The sequence below is a fragment of the Phyllobates terribilis genome, unplaced genomic scaffold (genome assembly GCF_046119375.1).
Source record: "Phyllobates terribilis strain yellow unplaced genomic scaffold, ASM4611937v1 Scaffold_10__3_contigs__length_209671492, whole genome shotgun sequence".
NCBI lineage: Eukaryota > Metazoa > Chordata > Amphibia > Anura > Dendrobatidae > Phyllobates > Phyllobates terribilis.
Window position 1 is genome coordinate 127,436,019 of NW_027362770.1, and position 20,889 is coordinate 127,456,907.

The 20,889-nt window shown below is 47.3% G+C and overlaps 1 protein-coding gene across 4 annotated transcripts in view; it reads left to right on the top strand.

Annotated features, from left to right (window-relative positions):
- The first annotated feature begins 12,163 nt into the window (after positions 1-12,163).
- The window catches only part of LOC141164151 (neuropeptide Y receptor type 2-like), a 165,033-nt gene continuing 156,307 nt past the window's right edge, over positions 12,164-20,889 (top strand). For 3 of the 4 annotated variants that reach the window (XM_073649292.1, XM_073649291.1, XM_073649293.1), the window contains exon 1: positions 12,164-12,681. The gene's annotated coding sequence lies outside the window, so the exon portion shown is untranslated. The remainder of the gene's footprint in view (positions 12,682-20,889) is intronic. The other variant, XM_073649290.1, reaches the window with a different exon arrangement.

The window sequence follows — 20,889 nt, forward strand, 5'->3', positions numbered from 1 at the left end:
TGGACTGCATCACTGACTCCGTGTCGTTACTGCTGCTGCCCTGCACCATCACCCCCATCCTCCGCATACACTGCCCTGAGGCTATACTCCTCCCGTGGGAAGTTATGCTACGCTCTGCTGCACCCACAACACCAGCCTCAGCGGTCTGCCCTGCAGCGGCGGTTCACTCTGACCGCAATCCACGGGTGGCGTAGTCGGACATTTAAACATCAAAACCACATAAATAGTTCTGCCACTGGTTTGACCACCCTGAGCCACGGAACCGGGTCGCCGCCACGAAGACTACAACCACCAGCATCCACCAAAAAGGGTCCGGCTCCGGGTGTCCCAAGGCCCAGGGGGTGCATCAGAACATTTTCATCACCTTTCACAATCACCAATGGGACAAGGCAGGGATGTCCTCTGTCCCCTCTCTTATACATCCTAGTGACGGAGCACCTGCTCTCATCAATTCGCCATAACCCCAATATTAGGTGGATTGAGGTGGGAGGCACCGAGTACAAGTGCTCTCTATTTGCTGATGATGTCCTAGTATATATCACTCAATCACATATATCCATCCATGCTGTTATGGCTGAAATAGATCACTTTGTTACATGGTCAAATTTTAAAATCAATGCAGCGAAGTCTGAGGCCCTCGATGTCTCCCTCCCCAAATCCATATAGGATTCCATCCAGTCCAACTTTCCCTTTGCCTGGCCCTCACAGGGTATCAAATACTTAGGAATTCCTATTCATAGAGACCTCTCCCATCTATGTTATCTTAATTTTGGGCCCTTTATTGAACAACTCCATACAGACCACGGTTGGCAAGTTAGAACTGTAAGATTCACTACGTGAACCACTGGTGTTTTGTGGAAAAGCACATGTACACTGCGTTCCAAATTATTATGCAAAAAGTGTTTAGGAGTGATAAGGGAAGAATTTGTTTGTTTGTCAGTTAAACTCATTGATGGTGATGTGTGTCAGGGCTCTTTATATCACTGTAAGCAATTGCAGACACCTGTGCTAATTAGTTTGGCAGGTGTGTCCAATGAAAGGCAAGACTACTTAAGAAGGCTGTCTCACATTATTAAGCAGCCTACATTTTCTGCCAAAATGGGAAAGAAAAAGGATGTGTCGGCTGCTGAGAAGCAACAAATTGTGGAGTGTTTAGGTCAAGGCATGACTACAATCAACATTGTGCGATGATCAGGATGAAGTGTCTTGGCAATCAAGAAGTATGTAGCTGATTCACAGTACACACGTGTGCGTGCTGATAAGGGCAAATTGAGGACTCTTTCCTACAGGCATTTACGTCAGGTTGAAAGAGCAGCGGCAAAAAAGCCTTGTCATAGCAGCAGACAAGTTTTTGAAGCTGCTGGTGCCTCCAACGTCCCCCGAACAACAAGATGCAGGGTCCTTCAGAGGTTTGCAGCTGTGCATACGCCATCCTGTCGACCTCCTCTATCCACTTCACACAAGCAGAAACGGCTCCAGTGGGCCAAACATTACATGAAGACTGATTTCAAAACTGTTTTGTTCATGGATGAGAACCGTGCAGCGCTCGATGGTCCAGATGGATGGAGTGGAGGATGGCTGGTTGATGGACACCCCACGCAAACACGGCTACAGCGCCAACAAGGAGGAGGTGGAGTAATGTTTTGGGCTGGAATCATGGGGAGAGAGATTGTCGGCCCCTTTAGGATCCCTGAAGGCGCTAAAGATGAACTCCATAATGTATGTGGATTTTCTCAAACAGCACTTCCTGCCATGGTTCAAGAAGAAGAACCGTGTATTTCACAGCAAGATCATTTTTCTGCATGATAATGCACCATCTCATGCTGCACATAAAACATCTGCATCTCTGGCTGTTATGGGCATAAAAGGGGACAAACTTATGGTGTGACCCCCATGCTCCCCTGACCTGTACCCCATTCAGAACCTTTGGAGCATCATTAAAAGGAGTGTCTATGATGGCGGGAGGCAGTTCACATCTAAGCAACAGCTCTGGGAGGGTATTCTGTCCTCATGCAAAACAATTGAAGCAGAAACCATCCAAAACCTGACAAATTCAATGGACGAGAGAGTTCAGAAGCTCGTTTCGAACAAGGGGTCCTATGTGAAAATGTAACATCACCTAGAATAAAGTTTTGAGTTGAAAACTGTTTGATTTCAGTTTCTAACAACCTGCTAATGCTTATAATTTCAAAAATGACCATTTTTTTGGTCTTTATTAAAATGAAAAGGTTGATCGAAAAGTTTGGGGGATCTAAGAGTGTGGCAACCCAGTAGTCATGATTACTTCGAATTCTGACAATATGAGGGTCATGCTGCAGGTAGTGCAGCAAGAAGGCACTTATGTGTCTTGCGCATCTCGGAGCCCCAAAATTATTTTCCGGGCTAGATGCAGCTAAAAATTATTATTAATTTTAAATCTGGTGAAGCTTTAGTATAGATGGCCTAATAGGATCAGTGCTGCACACTGCTACAAAGCCCAAATTATTTTCCAGCCAAGATACAGATAAACATGATTAGTAATTTGAAAGCTTAAAACGGTTGGTAGGGTGATTTTAACCAATCATCAAGCTTTTACTCTCCCCAGGATGACACAGGGGTAGAAAAGTCGTTTCGGATCCATGATTTGTTCATCTTTATGAACGTGAGTCTGTCTACATTATCAGTGGAGAGCCGCGTGCGCTTATCTGTCAGCACACCACCAGCAGCGCTGAACACACGTTCAGACAGAACGCTGGCTGCGGGGCATGACAAGATCTCCAAGGCATAAGTGGCTAGCTCCGGCCATTTATCCAGATTGGAAGCCCAAAAAGAGCAAGGGTCCAGTGACACAGTCGTGGCTTCAATGTTTACTTGGAGATACTCCTGTACCATCGTCTCTAGGCGTTGACTATGTGTCAGACTTCTTGTCTCCTGTGGCCTTGCAAAGGATGGGCTAAAAAAGTGGTGAAATGATTCCGCAAAATTGATGTTACCAGCAGATACTGTGGTTCTGTTACGGTTTGAGTGCTGAACACTTGACGGTCCCACGGTTGGCAAGTTGGAACTGTGAGATTCACTACGTGCACCACTGGTATTTTGTGGAAAAGCACATGTAAGATTCTGCAACAGTCTCTGCTGATACTCCTGCATGCGTGCATCCCTTTCTATGGCAGAAATAATTTCTGCAAATTTACTTTTGTACCGGGGATCTAACAGTGTGGCAACCCAGTAGTCAGGATTATTTCTAATTCTCACAATTCGAGGGTCATGTTGCAGGTAGTGCAGCAAGAAGGCACTCATGTGTGTTGCGCATCCAGGAGCACCAAGTCCCTGTTGTGTTGGTGTCGAGGTAACAATCATGCTTCCTTCCTCTGTCCTCTCCCCCCAACCTCGCACAACAGAAATGTGATCAAGGTCTCCCTCATCTGATGAGTCTTCCATCAGTTCGTCCTCCACTTCTTCCTGGGCTCCTGCACCTTCCTCACTAGTTTGGCTGCTACCATGCGCCCTGGTAAAACCATCTCCCCCACCCTCACATGCCTGCCGCCTTGGTGCTGCCGACCGTCTGGACCTTGCAGATGTTAGCCCTTCCGCATACAACTCCTCCTCCTCTACTTCCTCCACCTCCTCTTGTGCCACCACCTGACTCCGAATTCTGTTTAACATGTGCTCCAGCATGTAAATCACCGGAATAGTCATGCTGATAATGGCATCGTCAGCACTAAACATCTTCATCGCCATTTCAAAACTGTGCAGAAGGGTGCATAGGTCCCTGATCTAAGACCACTCCTCCAGCGTGATTTGCCCCACCTCTGAATCTCATTGGCCCAGTCTATACGTCAGAACGTATTGCACCAGGGCTTGTCGGTGCTGCCACAGTCGCTGCAACACGTGCAGAGTTGAATTCCACCGGGTAGGCACATCGCATTTTAGCCGGTGAAGTGGCAGGCCCAACGACTTCTGTAGCGATGTTAGTCGCTGAGCTGCGGGATGCGAACGGCGGAAGTGAGCACACAGCGACCGTGCTCTCTGCAGAAGGCCATCTAGTCTGGGATAGTGGGCTAAAAATTGCTGGACAACCAGGTTCAACACGTGAGCCATACAAGGCACGTGTGTGACATTGCCCCGGCGAAGGGCCGCACCCAGGTTTGCAGCATTGTCACACACGGCCTTCCCTGGTTTCAGGTCCAGTGGAGACAACCATTCATGAAATTGGTTCTCCAGAGCTGACCACAACTCCTCAGCTGTGTGACTCACATTTCCCAGACATTTCAATGTAAAAACCGCCTGATGACGTTGAGCCCTACTGCCAGCATAGTAAGGAGGTGTGCAGGATCCCTTCTGCGCAGTTAGAAAGCTTGTGGCATGACCAGACAGGCTTTGGGTGCAGGTGGAAGACCGAGAGGAGGTTGAGGAGGCAGAAGCAGTGGAGGAACTTTGACATAAAGAGGATTGACGCACAACTCGTGGGGACGGCAAGACTTGGACAGCAGCCCCTTGTCCTGCTGTCACCATAGTTACCCAGTGCCCAGTCAGCGACATGTAACGCCCCTGTCCATGCCTACTCGTCCAAGTGTCTGTGGTGAAATGCACCCTGTCACACACAGAGTTTCTCAAAGAAGCGGTGATGTTGTGTGCGACATGCTGGTGGAGCACAGGCACACCTTTCTTTGAGAAGTAGTGCCGACTGGGCATCTGGTACTGGGGCACTGCGACGGACATAAGGTCTCGAAAATCCTCTGTGTCCACCAGGCGGAAAGGCAGCATTTCTGTAGCCAAGAGCTTGCAGATGGTGAAATTCAACCTCTTAGCTTTCTCATGCCTAGGAGGAAATGGTCTTTTACTTGTCCACATCTGAGGGACCGAGGGCTGGCTATTGTGCTTAGACGGGGTTGATAAGGGTGTCCCCGGCAAACTGCCGGTCTGTGAGGAAGATGCAGGCGGACATGTTAGGTTGCCTTGATCCAAAGGTGGTGCTATCGATGTCGGACAGCGCTCAACACCAGCTGGTGTTACCACCTCCAAAGAAAATGATGACCTGCCAATCACGCTGGCTGTTGCGGGTAAAGAGGTGGCAGGTCTGCGCCCCAAAACAGGTGTGACTGCTGTCCCCCCAGTCACAGAGGATGAAGAGGCCGCGGATGCACAAGATATGGCAGACGGTGGTTGGCCCGGCCGGCTAGGCCGCATTGTAGCACACTGAGATTCCCACTGCAACTTATGCTTCATGTCCATGTGCCGGTTCATGCATGAAGTACTCAAACTATGTATTTTTTGGCCTCTACTTAGCTTTTGCTGACAAATGTTACAGATAACACGAGTTGGGTCATCTTTATCGATCTGAAAAAATGCCCAGGCTATGCAAGGCTTAGCACCCATGCGACCTGAAGAGCCACCACGACTTGTGGTGAGAGGCAGAGTTGTGTTTGAGGATGCAGTTGTTGACGTGCTTCCAGTACTAAGTCTCTGTCCAGGAAGGCGCAACCTGACCTCGTCGTCACTAGCATCTTCCTCCACCTCCTCTGCTGACCTCATCTCTTGGCTGACTGTGGGTTGACAGTAAGTGGGATCTCCAACCTCATCATCATCACCCTGTGCGTTATCACACCCGTCGTCCTCAGAGCCAACCTGTTCCTGCCCTGACAAAAAACTAAAGTTGTCGCTCCAATCAGGTATTTGAGTCTTATCATCGTCTTCCTCATTGTCTCCACCAACAGGAGTTACAGTTTGGGAATGAGGGTCTACATTATGGTCAGAACCTTCTGCGTTTTGTCCTGGATCCGACTCATAAAGATTCTGGGCATCAGTGCAGATCATTTCCTCGTCTGGATTCACAGAAGCGCTGGAGTCGACCTCTGATTCCCAGGCTATAGTATGAGTAAACAGCTCTGCAGACTCAACCATCTGTTCTACCTCATACTCAGACGGGCAGCTGGAGATTTGGGAGCTGTGAGGAAGCAAATGCGATTGGGGTGACACCTTTGAGGACTGGAGTATTTGTGATGTTGAAGTTGATGTGGAGGAGAGCCCACTTAAAGGAGCACTTGATATCCGTTGAAGCACCTGCTGTTTTTGTGCCTCATCTGGAATTTGTAGCGATTGGCGTGGCCGTAAGTAAGGGATTTTATCACATTGTCCGCTAAAAGAAGTAGACATTTTAGTTTGGCTGGAAGATGGTCTTTCTTCTGCAGATGTTACTGTTGCTTTAACACCTACCCCACGGACACAACCTTTTTTCCCCTTCCCAACACGCCTATTCCCCTTTCCACCAGCAGCAGGCTTTTTTCCACTCATTTTGGTGGTTAACTAATTCACAACTCTGGAGTTGTTTGCACAAAAAAACAATGGATGGGAACCGAGCAGAGCTGAGTGGCCAAACTGTGGTATTAGGCCAAAACTATTGGCTGGGTTAGATGCAGAAAAAAATTATATTCAATTTGCAACCTGATGGAGGTCTGTATAGATGGATTAATAGAACAAGTCCCACACACAGCTAGAAGCCCAATATTTTTTCAGAGGTAGGTGCAGAAAAAAATATATTCAGTTTGCAACCTGATGGAGGTCTGTATAGATGGATTAATAGAACAAGTCCCACACACAGCTAGAAGCCCAATATTTTTTCAGAGCTAGATGCAGAAAAAAATATATTCAGTTTGCAACCTGATGGAGGTCAGTATAGATGGACTAATACAACAAGTCCCACACACAGCTAGAAGCCCAATATTTTTTCAGAGGTAGATGCAGAAAAAAATATATTCAGTTTGCAACCTGATGGAGGTCAGTATAGATGGACTAATACAACAAGTCCCACACACAGCTAGAAGCCCAATATTTTTTCAGAGGTAGATGCAGAAAAAAATATATTCAGTTTGCAACCTGATGGAGGTCTGTATAGATGGATTAATAGAACAAGTCCCACACACAGCTAGAAGCCCAATATTTTTTCAGAGGTAGATGCAGAAAAAATATATTCAGTTTGCAACCTGATGGAGGTCTGTATAGATGGATTAATAGAACAAGTCCCACACACAGCTAGAAGCCCAATATTTTTTAGAGGTAGATGCAGAAAAAAATATATTCAGTTTGCAACCTGATGGAGGTCTGTATAGATGGATTAATAGAACAAGTCCCACACACAGCTAGAAGCCCAATATTTTTTCAGAGGTAGATGCAGAAAAAAATATATTCAGTTTGCAACCTGATGGAGGTCTGTATAGATGGATTAATAGAACAAGTCCCACACACAGCTAGAAGCCCAAAATTTTTTCAGAGGTAGATGCAGAAAAAAATATATTCAGTTTGCAATCTGATGGAGGTCTGTATAGATGGATTAATAGAACAAGTCCCACACACAGCTAGAAGCCCAATATTTTTTCAGAGGTAGATGCAGAAAAAAATATATTCAGTTTGCAACCTGATGGAGGTCTGTATAGATGGATTAATAGAACAAGTCCCACACACAGCTAGAAGCCCAATATTTTTTCAGAGGTAGATGCAGAAAAAAAATATATTCAGTTTGCAACCTGATGGAGGTCTGTATAGATGGATTAATAGAACAAGTCCCACACACAGCTAGAAGCCCAATATTTTTTCAGAGGTAGATGCAGAAAAAATATATTCAGTTTGCAACCTGATGGAGGTCTGTATAGATGGATTAATAGAACAAGTCCCACACACAGCTAGAAGCCCAATATTTTTTCAGAGGTAGATGCAGAAAAAAATATATTCAGTTTGCAACCTGATGGAGGTCTGTATAGATGGATTAATAGAACCAGTCCCACACACAGCTAGAAGCCCAATATTTTTTCAGAGGTAGATGCAGAAAAAAATATATTCAGTTTGCAACCTGATGGAGGTCTGTATAGATGGATTAATAGAACAAGTCCCACACACAGCTAGAAGCCCAATATTTTTTCAGAGGTAGATGCAGAAAAAAAATATATTCAGTTTTCAACCTGATGGAGGTCTGTATAGATGGATTAATAGAACAAGTCCCACACACAGCTAGAAGCCCAATATTTTTTCAGAGCTAGATGCAGAAAAAAATTATATTCAATTTGCAACCTGATGGAGGTCAGTATAGATGGACTAATAGAATGATGCTATGCCCAAAAGATTTTACTTCACTAGGTGCAGTAAAAAAATTGGTATTCTATACACAGGTGGTATATCTTGCAACACAGATAGGCTACTCCACTGACTAACACACTCTGCAATAGGCCAAAAAGGATTAGCTTTGCTAGATTCAGCCAAATGCTGTGAAAAAAACTTGCACAGCACTGGCACAGACCTGCCTGGCAAAAACTGATAGGAACTGATGTAACCTAGTCCTGAAAAGGACTCCAATTACAATTAGTCTTTACTCCCACAATCTATCTATTTAAGAGCACAGACCTGCCTGATAAAAGTCGTAGGAAATGCTGTAACCTAGTCCTTAAAAGGACTGCAATCACAACTATTCCCTACTCCCAAGCTATCTGTAGATTTGTGCGAAAATTGGCTTGAAATTAACAAGGTATAGCGCACACAGCAACAGCGGTGCCGTCTAACACGCAGCTGCAGCAGTGAGAAAATGGTGGCAACGGGGAAAATGTCTTGGTCTTATAGGGCAAGGACATGTGACATACACTGCCAATGACACATGCCCTTGCTTGTGTGAAAAAAAGCACTTCGCTCCGTGTGTGCGCTGCTGATAGGCTGACAGATTGCACCTCCCCACTGCAAATGCGGGAAAGAGAAAAAAAAATGGAGATCTTCATTGTTCCTGCAGAGATCCATCCCCTGCCCCTCCCCCCACCCCGCTGTACACTCAAACTGCGTATTAACATTAATTTTCACCATTACTGAGAAAAAATCCAGTTATGATTTTGGTGCACGAACAGTTATCGAACATAACCTCGAACAGCCGAATTTTTCTCAAATTGTTCGTGTTCGCCGAACGGCTCGAACACCGCCCAAAACAGCTCGAATTTGAGATTGGCGAACAGTTCGAGTAGAACAACGCTCATCTCTAGTCTTAAATGCCTCACTGCTGAACAGGGCTCAGCTGTCTCTGGCATTCCTATAAAAAATAAATGGAGTGGTAATTTATATAGGTGATTTCTTACCCCACTGGGGATAACCAAAATGGTTTGTGCAGGTGTCTCTGAACAGTAGAACAATGTACCACATCTACAGAGTCTGCTAAATCTTTCTGAAGGTCTTTTGCAGTCAAGCAGGGGCTCTGATTTGCCTGTCTAGCAATCCTACGAGCAGCTCTCACTGAAACTTTGCTATGTCTTCCAGACCTTATCTTAACCTCCACTGTTCCTGTTAACTGCCATTTATTAATTACATTTCAAACTGAGGAAAGGGCAATTTGAAAACGCTTTGCTATCTTCTTATAGCCTTCTCCTGCTTAATGGGCTACCACCATTTTCAGAGTGCTAGGCAGCAGCTTAGAAGAACCCATGGCTGTTTTTTAGCACAAGGTTAGAGGAGGCTGGGTTTTTATAAAGCGGGGAAACTTACATCACATGACCTTTCCTAACTATGATAGTGAACAAGCCGTAACCCTAACAGGCTGATTAAGGTCTGAAAGATTCGTCAAAGTTATCTTAGCACACAAATCTCCAAGCATGCCCAAATTTTTGTATCGGCCCATTTTCCTTTTTGTAATTTTTAAAATGTGCATTTACAAAATACAAAGGAAATGTGTCATCTTTAACTTTAGGCCTTTTAGAGATCATTTCATCTTCAACTTGCTTAAGTGTTCGCAATAACAGTTAGTTTGACCTGGGGTGCCCAAACTTTTACACTCCACTGTATATGCAGCAAAGTTGAGTATATATAGCAACAGTGCTGTGTAAGTGTGTGTGTATATGCAGCAGAGCTGTGCATTGTAGTGATGTGTATATATATGTAGCAGACTGTGTGTGTATATGTACTGTTCCTGCAGTGTGTGCATATGTAGCAGAGCTGTGTTTGTATGCCACAGAGCTGTGTGTTGTAGTGCTGTGAATTTCTATATGTAACAGACTGTTTGTGCAACAGTTCTGTGTGTGTGAAGCAGAGCTGTGTGTATATGTACTGCTACTGCAGTGTGTATATACAGCAGAGCTGTGTGTTTATATGTAGCAGAGCTGTGTGTTGTATTGTTGTGAGTGCATATATATATAGTGCTGTGAGGGTGTATATATGTAGCAGACTGTGTGTGCAGCAGTTCTGTGTGTGTAAAGTTATGCAGCAAAGCTGTGTGTTTGCATGCAGCAGAGCTGTGTGTTGTATTGTTGGGAATGCATATATATATTTAGCAGACTGTGTGCTGTAGTGCTGTGATTGTGTATATATATAGCAGACTGTGTGTGCAGCAGATCTGTGTGTGTGTGAAGCAGAGCTGTGTATATATGTACTGCTACTGCAGTGTGAATATGCAGCAGAGCTGTGTGTTTGTATGTAGAAGATCTGTGTGTTGTATTGTTGGGAGTGCATATATATGTAATAGACTGTGTGTTGTAGTCCTGTGAGTGTGTATATATGTAGCAGACTGTGTGTGCAGCAGTTTTGTGTGTGTGAAGCAGAACTTGTGTGTATATGTACTGTTCCTGCAGTGTGTGTATATGAAGCAGAGCTGTGTGTTGTAGTTCTGTGAATTTGTATATATGTAGCAGACTGTGCACAGCAGTTTTGTGTGTGTATGTGAAGCAGAGATTTTTGTGTATAAGTACTGTTACTGCAGTGTGTGTATATGCAGCAGAGCTATGTGCTTGTATGTAGCAGAGCTGTGTGTTGTATTGTTGTGAGTGCATCTTAATGTATGTACGTTAAGTCTGCACTGTCTGCTACTGTGAGTCTGCTACATATGTACACACTCACAGTAATATGCGTTTTGTAGTGCTGTGAGTGTGCATATATATAGCAGACTGTGTGCAGCAGTTCTGTATGTGTGCAGCAGAGCTGTGTGTATATGTACTGTTCCTGCAGTGTGTGTGTGCACATATACCGTGCATGTAGTAGTGCTGTGTATATGTGTCTGCTGCACAGTTGTTTGAGTACATAATGTGGATGCTGCAGAGCCGTGTGCGCATAATGTACATGCCGCATAGAAAGACTAAGGCTATGTTCATACATCATGGTTTTTTCAGCATTTTTTGAAGCGTTTTTATGCAAATTTTCAGCTAGGTTTTGCAGTACCAGCAAAGTCTATGAGATTCCAGAAATCTCATGTACACATCATGTTTTTTTTTGTTCAGGATTTTGTGCTTTGCATGTATTTTTGCAAAATAGAGCATGTCACTTCTTTCAGCGTTTTTTAAGCGTTTTTTCATCCATTGGAAGTAATGGGTGGTTTTCAGCATTTTTTTTGTGCCTGAACCAGAATGAGATTTTTTTTTTTTTTCACCGAACTTTATGTACATGCATAACAGAGACAAAAGGACAGTGAAAAAAACGCACCAAAAAAAAAGCAAAAAAGCAAGAAAACAGCAACAAAAATCCTAAACAACCTCCTGACAAGAGATCAGGTTTTGCTGCAGAAAAAAAACGCTGACAAAACCAAGATGTGTGAACATAGCCTAACAGGAGCTTACTATTAACTATTCTACCAAAAAGTATGAAAATTAGCAGTATTAACCTTTACATTTATTTACAGCACGGGGGAGGTTTTTAGTAGGAAGCATGTTTTTTTTTGTTTTCTGATATATCACACCGGGGCTCATATTATAAGGTGCGTCCTATAGTCCGAAAAATAAGCTGCAGTAGTCAGCGACAGGAGGTCACATTGGGGGGGCAGCCCCACAGTTTGCTATGTGACTCTAGGTCTTCTCTTATGACTGATCTGATCGAGCATCATGGTTTCCATTATAAACAGATATTACGGCGCAGACATGGACAGACCCTTACAATCCATGAGTTGTTTTTTTTGCCCAGGTGACCACTAGAAACATGAGACTTCTAACAACATTTCCTTCTTTCTTCAGTAAAGATTCCTATAACATAGCTGCCATTTTAGCAATCTCCTTAACATGACCCTATTAACGTTTTTTACTGCGATGATGTTTTTTTAATACATTTTTTCACATTTTTGATAAATCTCGCCAAGTACTCACATATCAGAAAGAAAGGACATTTTAGATTTTGACAATCACTGTTTCCATGGTAAAAGTTTAGTTTCTCATTTTTGACTTTTCGGCGCTTCTCGTGGGTCTTTTTTTTTCTGCTTTTTTTTTTCATTCTCTCGGAGGAGACGCCACTCTTAGAAATGAAGTTTTCTCGTCGTTGCCTACCCAATTCCGTCCTATCATGAAATGATTGTGACTGCGGAGAGGAAACCGAAATCTCGGAATTGGGAGAGTGTGAAATGAGCTGAGCTGATTGGGGACCCCAGCGCTGAACCTGACTGCGCTCAATCTATTGTGTCCCTTCTCTCCAGGACCTCATTGACTATTCCATCATCTCCATGCCTGTCATCCCCAGTAAATCCGGAGGGTGACAATGGAGATAAGTATTTAAATGCGTTCCCTGGAGGATACAACCCCTGGCATGGAGGAACAGTGAGCAGCAGCAGCATTCAGACTCAGTTCACCTCCCTCCCCTCAATTATGCTCTCTCCCTCTAAGCCTCTGCACATGTATCCGGCTGGTGGTGGGCTCTGTGCCTGTTGGACATCTGAAGCCAAACTACTCCTTGCTGTGGTCCAAGGACTCAGGGATGTAAATCCTACAGGTAATCTACTATATCTTATTCTGTACATTCTGTATACCTGTCTGCATCTTACTAGGGAGCAAAACCTCCAGGAGAATAGGGCACTGATCACACACTATAGAGTTCTTGCCTTTGGGTATTTGATAAATCATGATGTGACTTGTGCAATCTGACTAATACCTGTAAAACTGATCCAGGGGGAACAATAAGAACAAAGCAACTTACCAGAAAAAGCTAAGTAACATTGTATGGCTTATAAAAAATACATTGTATAGGGGAGGATGGTCTGTGCATTGTGCTGATAGGGTTATGGGAATGCAGTGGGTTAACCTGCAGTCCTATGTAAAGTCAAAGATCTCACATTGTAATGAGCTAAGTAAGAGGTAGATACCTTGGAGATAAATGTGTCAATCTATGCTCATGTAGTAAAGGTTAATATGTAATCTTGTGGAAATCCACAGATAATACATCATCGCATGGTGTGTCATGATAAGAGAGAGGTAGAGAGATCGATAGATAATAGATAGATAATAGATAGATTTAGGATACATAATAGATAAAATGACAGATACATAGATAATAGATAGATATGATAAAAAGATATGATAGAGATAGATAGATAGATAGATAGATAGATAGATAGATAGATAGATGTGAGATTGATGAAGGATACATAGAAGGAGATGGATGAGAGATAGATAATTACATAGAAGTATAGATAAGACATAGATAAATGTGAGAGTGATTCATGTTAGGTGATTACTTAAACGTATAGATAATGCTTAGATAAGTATAGATCGTTAGAGATATTAGAGAGATTGATTGTACATAAATGTCTGAAATATATATTGATAGATAATTTATAAAGTTACTTATATGTAAAGATCATGAGTAGATAGATAATAGATATATAGAGTGATGATAGATATATACATAGATAATAGATAGATACATAGATAGATAGATAATAGATAGATAATAGATAGATAGATAGATAGATAGCTAATAGATATATAGAGTGATGATAGATAGATACATAGATAATAGATAGATAGATAGATAATAGATAGATAGATTTATAGATATGGGATACATAGATAATAGATAGCTAGATAGATATATAGATAGATAGATATGGGATGGATAGATAATAGATAGATAGATAGATAGATAGATTTATAGATATGGGATACATAGATAATAGATAGCTAGATAAATAGATAGATAATAGATAGATAGATAGATGATAGATAGATAGATGATAGATAGATAGATAGATAGATAGATAGATAGATAGATAGATAGATATCCTGATGTGTAAACCTACATTTGGACATTAATGTGCTCTAACAATGTAGCCCCCTCCACAAATGTAGAAAAGTCTATAAACCTATAGATGCTTCAGTCCTGGGGTTGTCATCTGGCAGCACTCATCTATATATCACATTGCCCTCAGTGTCTTTCCATAGGACTGCAGGTAAACTGCCTTAACTCTTTCAGTGCTGCACGCTTCATATATTTACAATGAATGGAATGTGAAGCGAGGAACAGAAAGTATCCTGGCACCTTACACACTCAGTGCATAGTCACAAATGTATCAGACTTTCTCTCGCACTTTGCACTTTATTTTACACTCGGAAGGATCAGAGTTGCAGATTACTTGGGTGATTGGCAGATTCTTTGTATTGTGCTGATTTTGGGACATGAATGTTCTCTCTCGCAACTAAATTGTTCTCATCTGAAATAGTTTATGGGAACCTGTCACCAGTTTTGTGTCTGAACAAATGCCACCACTAGTGTTGAACGAGCACTAAAATGCTCGGGTGCTCGAAGCTCGGGCCGAGCTCGCCGTGATACTTGGGTGCTCGACCCAAGCAACGAGCCCAATGTTAGTCTATGGGAGACTCGAGCATTTTTGCGGTGGCACCCCCGGCAGTCTTTTAAAAGCCTAACAAGTGCCCAAAACGATAGTGACAGTGCTCAAATGACATGGGGACAGCATGGGGATCGCCCCAGGAAGCATTTCTGACCCCCAGATCACTGCTGTCAACAACGTGGTCAGAGGTATTAAGCCACTTTTACAGGCTCACAATAAAACAAAAGTGAAACTTTTTTCCTGTGAAATATGTTAAGGAACATCCTTTCCAGGGAAAAGACTTGTGTATAAGTTAAAATAAATGACCAAAAACAAAAATACTCCTCCACACCTTCGGCTATGTTCACAAGTAGCATTTTTTATGCGTTTTTGCACTTTTGTATTGCTTTCAACTATGACAAATGCATTCACCGGGAAATGTCATTTTAACATTTTACAACCTTATCTGGCCATGTGCTGTGTGACACATGCATAAAGTGCTGAAAAGACATGGGGACAGCATGGGGAAGACCCCTGGAAGCATCTCTGACTCCCAGGTCACTGTCTAAAAGTGTGCCCATCATAAGTGATCCTTGCCGCATCAGAAGATGCAGACTTGCAACTATCCCCATGCAAGTTCTAGTCCCAGGGCAGTGTTCAATTGTACCTCCCCCATTCCTTGCAATACAAGCGCAAGTATGCAGCCTGCCACCCACCCACCCCCAGGCTGCAATACCATACTGCTTGCTTGCTTGAACTTGAAATTGGGCCTTTTAGGCATGTGGAGGCGGAATCTGGCCACCACGTCATGGCTGTGTTGGCGGCCTGAAATCCATACTCAGTCCCCAGCCGCCCGGTGTCCATACTCAGTCCCCAGCCTCCCCGCGGCCGAGTGTCCACACGGTCCCCAGCCGCCTGGGGGCAGTCGGGTGTCCATAAACGGTCCCCAGCCGCCCCCATTTCTCCTTGGAACATCCCCCCACACACTTTACTTAGCCCGGCCTGCTTTAGGCAGCATTGGACGAGCAAACCAGAGAACCAGACTCCTCCGGTGGGCCCTGACTTCTCCATCGGTGGAGTTGAGAGTGCCAAGGTGAGGAGCATGATGATGATGACAGAAGTTAGCATCTGCTATGTTTTCTTTTAATGCAAGTGTAAGTGTGCAGCCTGCCACCCACCCACCCCCAGACTGCAATTCATACTGCTAGCTTGCACTTGAAATGGGGCCTTTTAGTTTAGAGGAGGCCGAAGCTGGCCACTACCTCATGGCAGCTTCGGCAGCGAGGTATCCATACTCAGTCCCCAGCCGCCCCTATTTGTCCTGGTGTGCCTTATACATAAGATTAAGCGCGTATACCAAAACATTACCTGTGCCCTCCCCAGTGCATTTAGTGGGAAGGAGAGCCTATTCTGCTGTAGTGTGTGCATGCCAAACCCCTGTTCATGGTACATGCGAAGATGCCTCCCACCTTGCACCTGTCGTTGCAGACTTGCAACTATCCCCATTCAAGTCCTTGTCCCAGGGCAGTGTTCAATTGTACCTCTCCCATTCCTTGCAATGCAAGCGCAAGTATGCAGCCTGCCACCCACCCACCCCCAGGCTGCAATACCATACTGCTTGCTTGCTTGCACTTTAAATTGGACCTTTTAGGCATGTGGAGGCGGAATCTGGCCACCACGCCATGGCTGTGTTGGCGGCCTGGTATCCATACTCAGTCCCCAGCCGCCTGGTGGCCGGGTGTCCCCGCTTGCTCCCCAGCCTCCAGGGGGTGGCCGGGTGTCCATATGTAGCACCCTGAGGATTCGGCTGCTACAGGGGTATTGCACCTCAACCCAGAGGTGTGATATTCCACTCCCGGGTAAGGAAGGAGTGTGGAACTGAGCTCAGATAGACTGCATGCACTACATACATCCCATTCCAGAGGAGCAGGCCGACGGTACTCCCACTTAGAAATGTGCAGGTACAACCGAGCCTGTTCCTGGCTGGAGTGGGAGGGGGGTGGTACATCCCATGTAGTGTAGGGGCAGATAGGGGGAGCAGTCTGGGTAGTGATAGGAGCTCATTGGGTGCTGGTCACCTGAGCTCACACATAGAGGGATATATAAGGAGGGCACCAACTTAGATCAGGGTCAGACGCTGAGAACAAGTCAGTTGGAGAGGAGAGAGAAGGAAACAGCAGCCCTGGAGAGAGAGAGAGTGGAGCAGAGAAAGACCCAGAGGGGGAAGACTGAAGGGACCCAAGAACCCAAATTAGAACACCGGGTGAGGAGTCAGCAAGAGGGTACCGGAACCCAAGCTGGTGGGGGCAAAGACATTCCCCAGCCAGAGACCGGAGACCGTGGGCAGTATCTGTCACGGTCACCCACCACATTCACCCCGAAGGCACACCACATGAAGGGTCAGGGAACCCAGGGCCAAGGGTGTCCCAAAAGAAGGCCCGAGGGAGCTGGACCTAGGTGAATCACTGGTGGGGACGGCTGAAGAAAGGACAGAGGGAGAGCTCAGGGCCACGCTCTGGACTTGTTTGGGGGTTGGCCGGATCCAGGACCTGGTGGACGCAGCACGGCTCGGGTGGTCACTAGCAGCTGGAGTGACCGGAACATCAGCAGTAAGTAAACACCCTTAACTGCACAACCCGACTCTGTCTTCACTGCCGTCTGCACTACACCACCACAACCCCCATCCTCTGCGCCTGTCCCCTCTGAGGCTATACCCCTCCCGTTGGGGGTTATCCCACCAAGCTGCACATCCACCATCAGCCTCAGCGGACCCTGCTGCAGCGGCGGCCACAGTGACCGCATCACAACGGGTGGCGTAGTCGACACAAAAGAACTTTAATAACATCTGTAGGACTGCCACATCACACTGAGCTTGACGCCCTGGGCACGGGACCGGGTCACAGCCGCTCGGAGACTACAACCCCCCATCTGATCCGGTGCCGGGTATTCCCCTCAAAAAGGAATATGTCCCAGGGGGCGCGTCAACTTTGGCGTAGTCGGCAGGATTACGTGCCCGCAACACCCGGGTACTGCGTGCCTGAAGAAAAGTGCAAGTTTACCTCAGAAAGAAGACTCCTGCCGGTTCCGGAGGGTCCACGCCATCGGACTCCATCACCAGTCGTTTCCCGCCGATTGTCCGCCATTTCCAGCTTGTTCCCGCCATCTGCAGAGTTTCCCGCCACTGGGCGACGCTTCCCGCCAAAACCGCAGATTTCCCGCCTTGGAAGAGCAGCGGACGCCATTATGGGCGTGCCAAAGGAGGGCAAGAGGCCACCTCCCATCGTGGGCCAGGACAGAAAATGGCGCCAAAAATGGAAACCGCCCCCACCAACAGAGACTGTGATGCTGGAGGTGTCTGTCAGCGTGAAAGAACTCCCCCTGGAGCTGACAGTCACCGAGTTGCCCCGGGACCGCCCTCGAAGTGGGAGGAGACGAAAGAGAAGAGAAAAGATGGGTGTCGCTTGGAGCAGTCTGGAGCGAGCGCACCCGGAGGCAGGAAGCCTGGAAAGGAGCAGCAGAAAAGCTCACCCGGAGATGGAAAGAGAGCAGAACAGCACCGGCCCGCTGGCCAGGAGTCTGCTAGAGACCGAGGAAGGAGGGCAGAGCAGCACCGGCCCGCTGGCCAGGAGCCTGCCGGAAGCCGAGCAGAGCAGCACCGACCCGATGGTCAGGAGCCTGCTAGAGTCCACAACCCCGCTAGGTCTAGCGGAGATCCTAGCGCAGCTCCCCCGAGACCGGGAGTGTGCACAAACTGCCCTGGAGGGCCTCGCAAGGAGGATGGCCCGGGTACAGCGCGAGATACTGGCGGAGTGGGGCCGGGAGATGACCCAGCAAGTAGAGACCAGTCAACGGAGCACGCTACCCTGGAAGAGGAAACAGACCGCCTCTGAGGATGGCGCGGGAGGACCCAAGGCCGGAGACGGCGCCGAGGAGGGAGCCGAACGCATGGAGGCAGGTAAAGGGGACGCCTATACCCCAAGCCGTGACACCGCTTACCTGCCCCAGCTCCCCGTCGCAGAGCCCGAAAGTCCCCCTGCTGTGCCCGTAGCCGCCAGGTCACCGCCATGGACTAGGCCCCGACCGGAAGCCGCCGCAGCGACCCCTGTGACGTCACGCGCCTCGACCCGGAGCGTGACAAAGCAGGAAATACCACCAGCCTGGTCGCAAGGCCTAGTACCCCCGGGCGCCGCATCACCAACAGCGCCCCCTACCTCCGCGGAGCCTCCGGCCTGGCCGCAAGGCCAGGTAGCCCAGGGCGCCGCCGTCCTAACGGTGCCCTTCACCTTCCAGGTGCCCCAGGCCTGGCCGCAAGGCCTGGGCAACCCGGGCGCCACCACCACCGCGCCCGCGCCTGCAATACCTAGGGTGCCACACCTGGGGGAGGACCTCTTCGGCCAGCTCACATGGCCGGACGGGCGGCCCTTCATCTGGCCCGAAGGGTACCCTGAGCTGGAGCGGCAGCAAAGACTAGGGCCCTTGTGTGAGCCCCTAATCCCGGCTCCGAAGCCCGTGGCTCGGGTCTCGCCTCCTCTAGCAGAAGCCCAATTCGTGTGGGACCCCACGGGAGAAGATTTGATGGGGTTCACCGGAGAAACTCGGGCAGCCGCAGCTGAACGTACAGAGTGTTGCCGTCAACAGCTGGCAGAGTTTAAGAGAGAACGGGAGGAGAGGCGGGTCAGAGAACAACAGGCCCAAATCCAGAGCGCGGAGCAGAAGAGCCGGACTAGGAGGAACCCCCGTGCAGCGCATTGTCCCCGCACCATCGGGACAGTGATAAAGTTCAACCCGCAGCATGGGTGGGGCTTTATTCGGGACCGTAACAACCGCGGTGACGTTTTTGTGACTCGCAGAGACGTCGAGTCCCACCTGCCGGAAGGTCACAAAGGCCGTGACCTCTACGTCGGAGACGAGGTCACTTTCACCCGGCACAAGTGTGCCAAAGGACCTTATGCCCTCCACGTACACCGCTTGACGGAGGAGGAGTTGCGGTACGGAGAGGAGGAGCCAGAGGACCCGGACGGGTCTGAAGAAACATCATATCAAGAAAGAGCAGGAGGAAGACGCCATTGAGTGCGGCCGAGAAGTGATGTAAATAGTTACCCAATCGGGGTATAAAGGAACTGAAACTGGAACTGTTGCTGCTGCTAAAATAGTCCCCGTTGGGACCAGTGAACTGTTTTACCCGTTAACCCCTTCATCCTACAGGCTGAGGACTGTGAGCAGCCATTCCCTTTCCTCTACCTGGCCGAGGACTGAGAGCGGCCAACTTTCAACTTCCCCTGTATATAGTTGCGCTTCCTAAAGCGCCTCCTACCGGTTTTATAGAAAACCAGATTTTCTAAGAGACTGTCGCACTTTTCCCGGACACACGTTGCACAGTGTCCGGAGGAGGAACCAGAGACAAGAGAAGTCTACGAGAATGTTTATATAAAAAAGTTTTATATATATATAATGTTTATATGTTTTATATGTTCATATAAAAATTTTGTATGTTTTGGTGTTTTATGTCTTACAGCCCGAGGACGTGCTGTGATTTACCAGGGGGGAATGTAGCACCCTGAGGATTCGGCTGCTACAGGGGTATTGCACCTCAACCCAGAGGTGTGATATTCCACTCCCGGGTAAGGAAGGAGTGTGGAACTGAGCTCAGATAGACTGCATGCACTACATACATCCCATTCCAGAGGAGCAGGCCGACGGTACTCCCACTTAGAAATGTGCAGGTACAACCGAGCCTGTTCCTGGCTGGAGTGGGAGGGGGGTGGTACATCCCATGTAGTGTAGGGGCAGATAGGGGGAGCAGTCTGGGTAGTGATAGGAGCTCATTGGGTGCTGGTCACCTGAGCTCACACATAGAGGGATATATAAGGAGGGCACCAACTTAGATCAGGGTCAGACGCTGAGAACAAGTCAGTTGGAGAGGAGAGAGAAGGAAACAGCAGCCCTGGAGAGAGAGAGAGTGGAGCAGAGAAAGACCCAGAGGGGGAAGACTGAAGGGACCCAAGAACCCAAATTAGAACACCGGGTGAGGAGTCAGCAAGAGGGTACCGGAACCCAAGCTGGTGGGGGCAAAGACATTCCCCAGCCAGAGACCGGAGACCGTGGGCAGTGTCTGTCACGGTCACCCACCACATTCACCCCGAAGGCACACCACATGAAGGGTCAGGGAACCCAGGGCCAAGGGTGTCCCAAAAGAAGGCCCGAGGGAGCTGGACCTAGGTGAATCACTGGTGGGGACGGCTGAAGAAAGGACAGAGGGAGAGCTCAGGGCCACGCTCTGGACTTGTTTGGGGGTTGGCCGGATCCAGGACCTGGTGGACGCAGCACGGCTCGGGTGGTCACTAGCAGCTGGAGTGACCGGAACATCAGCAGTA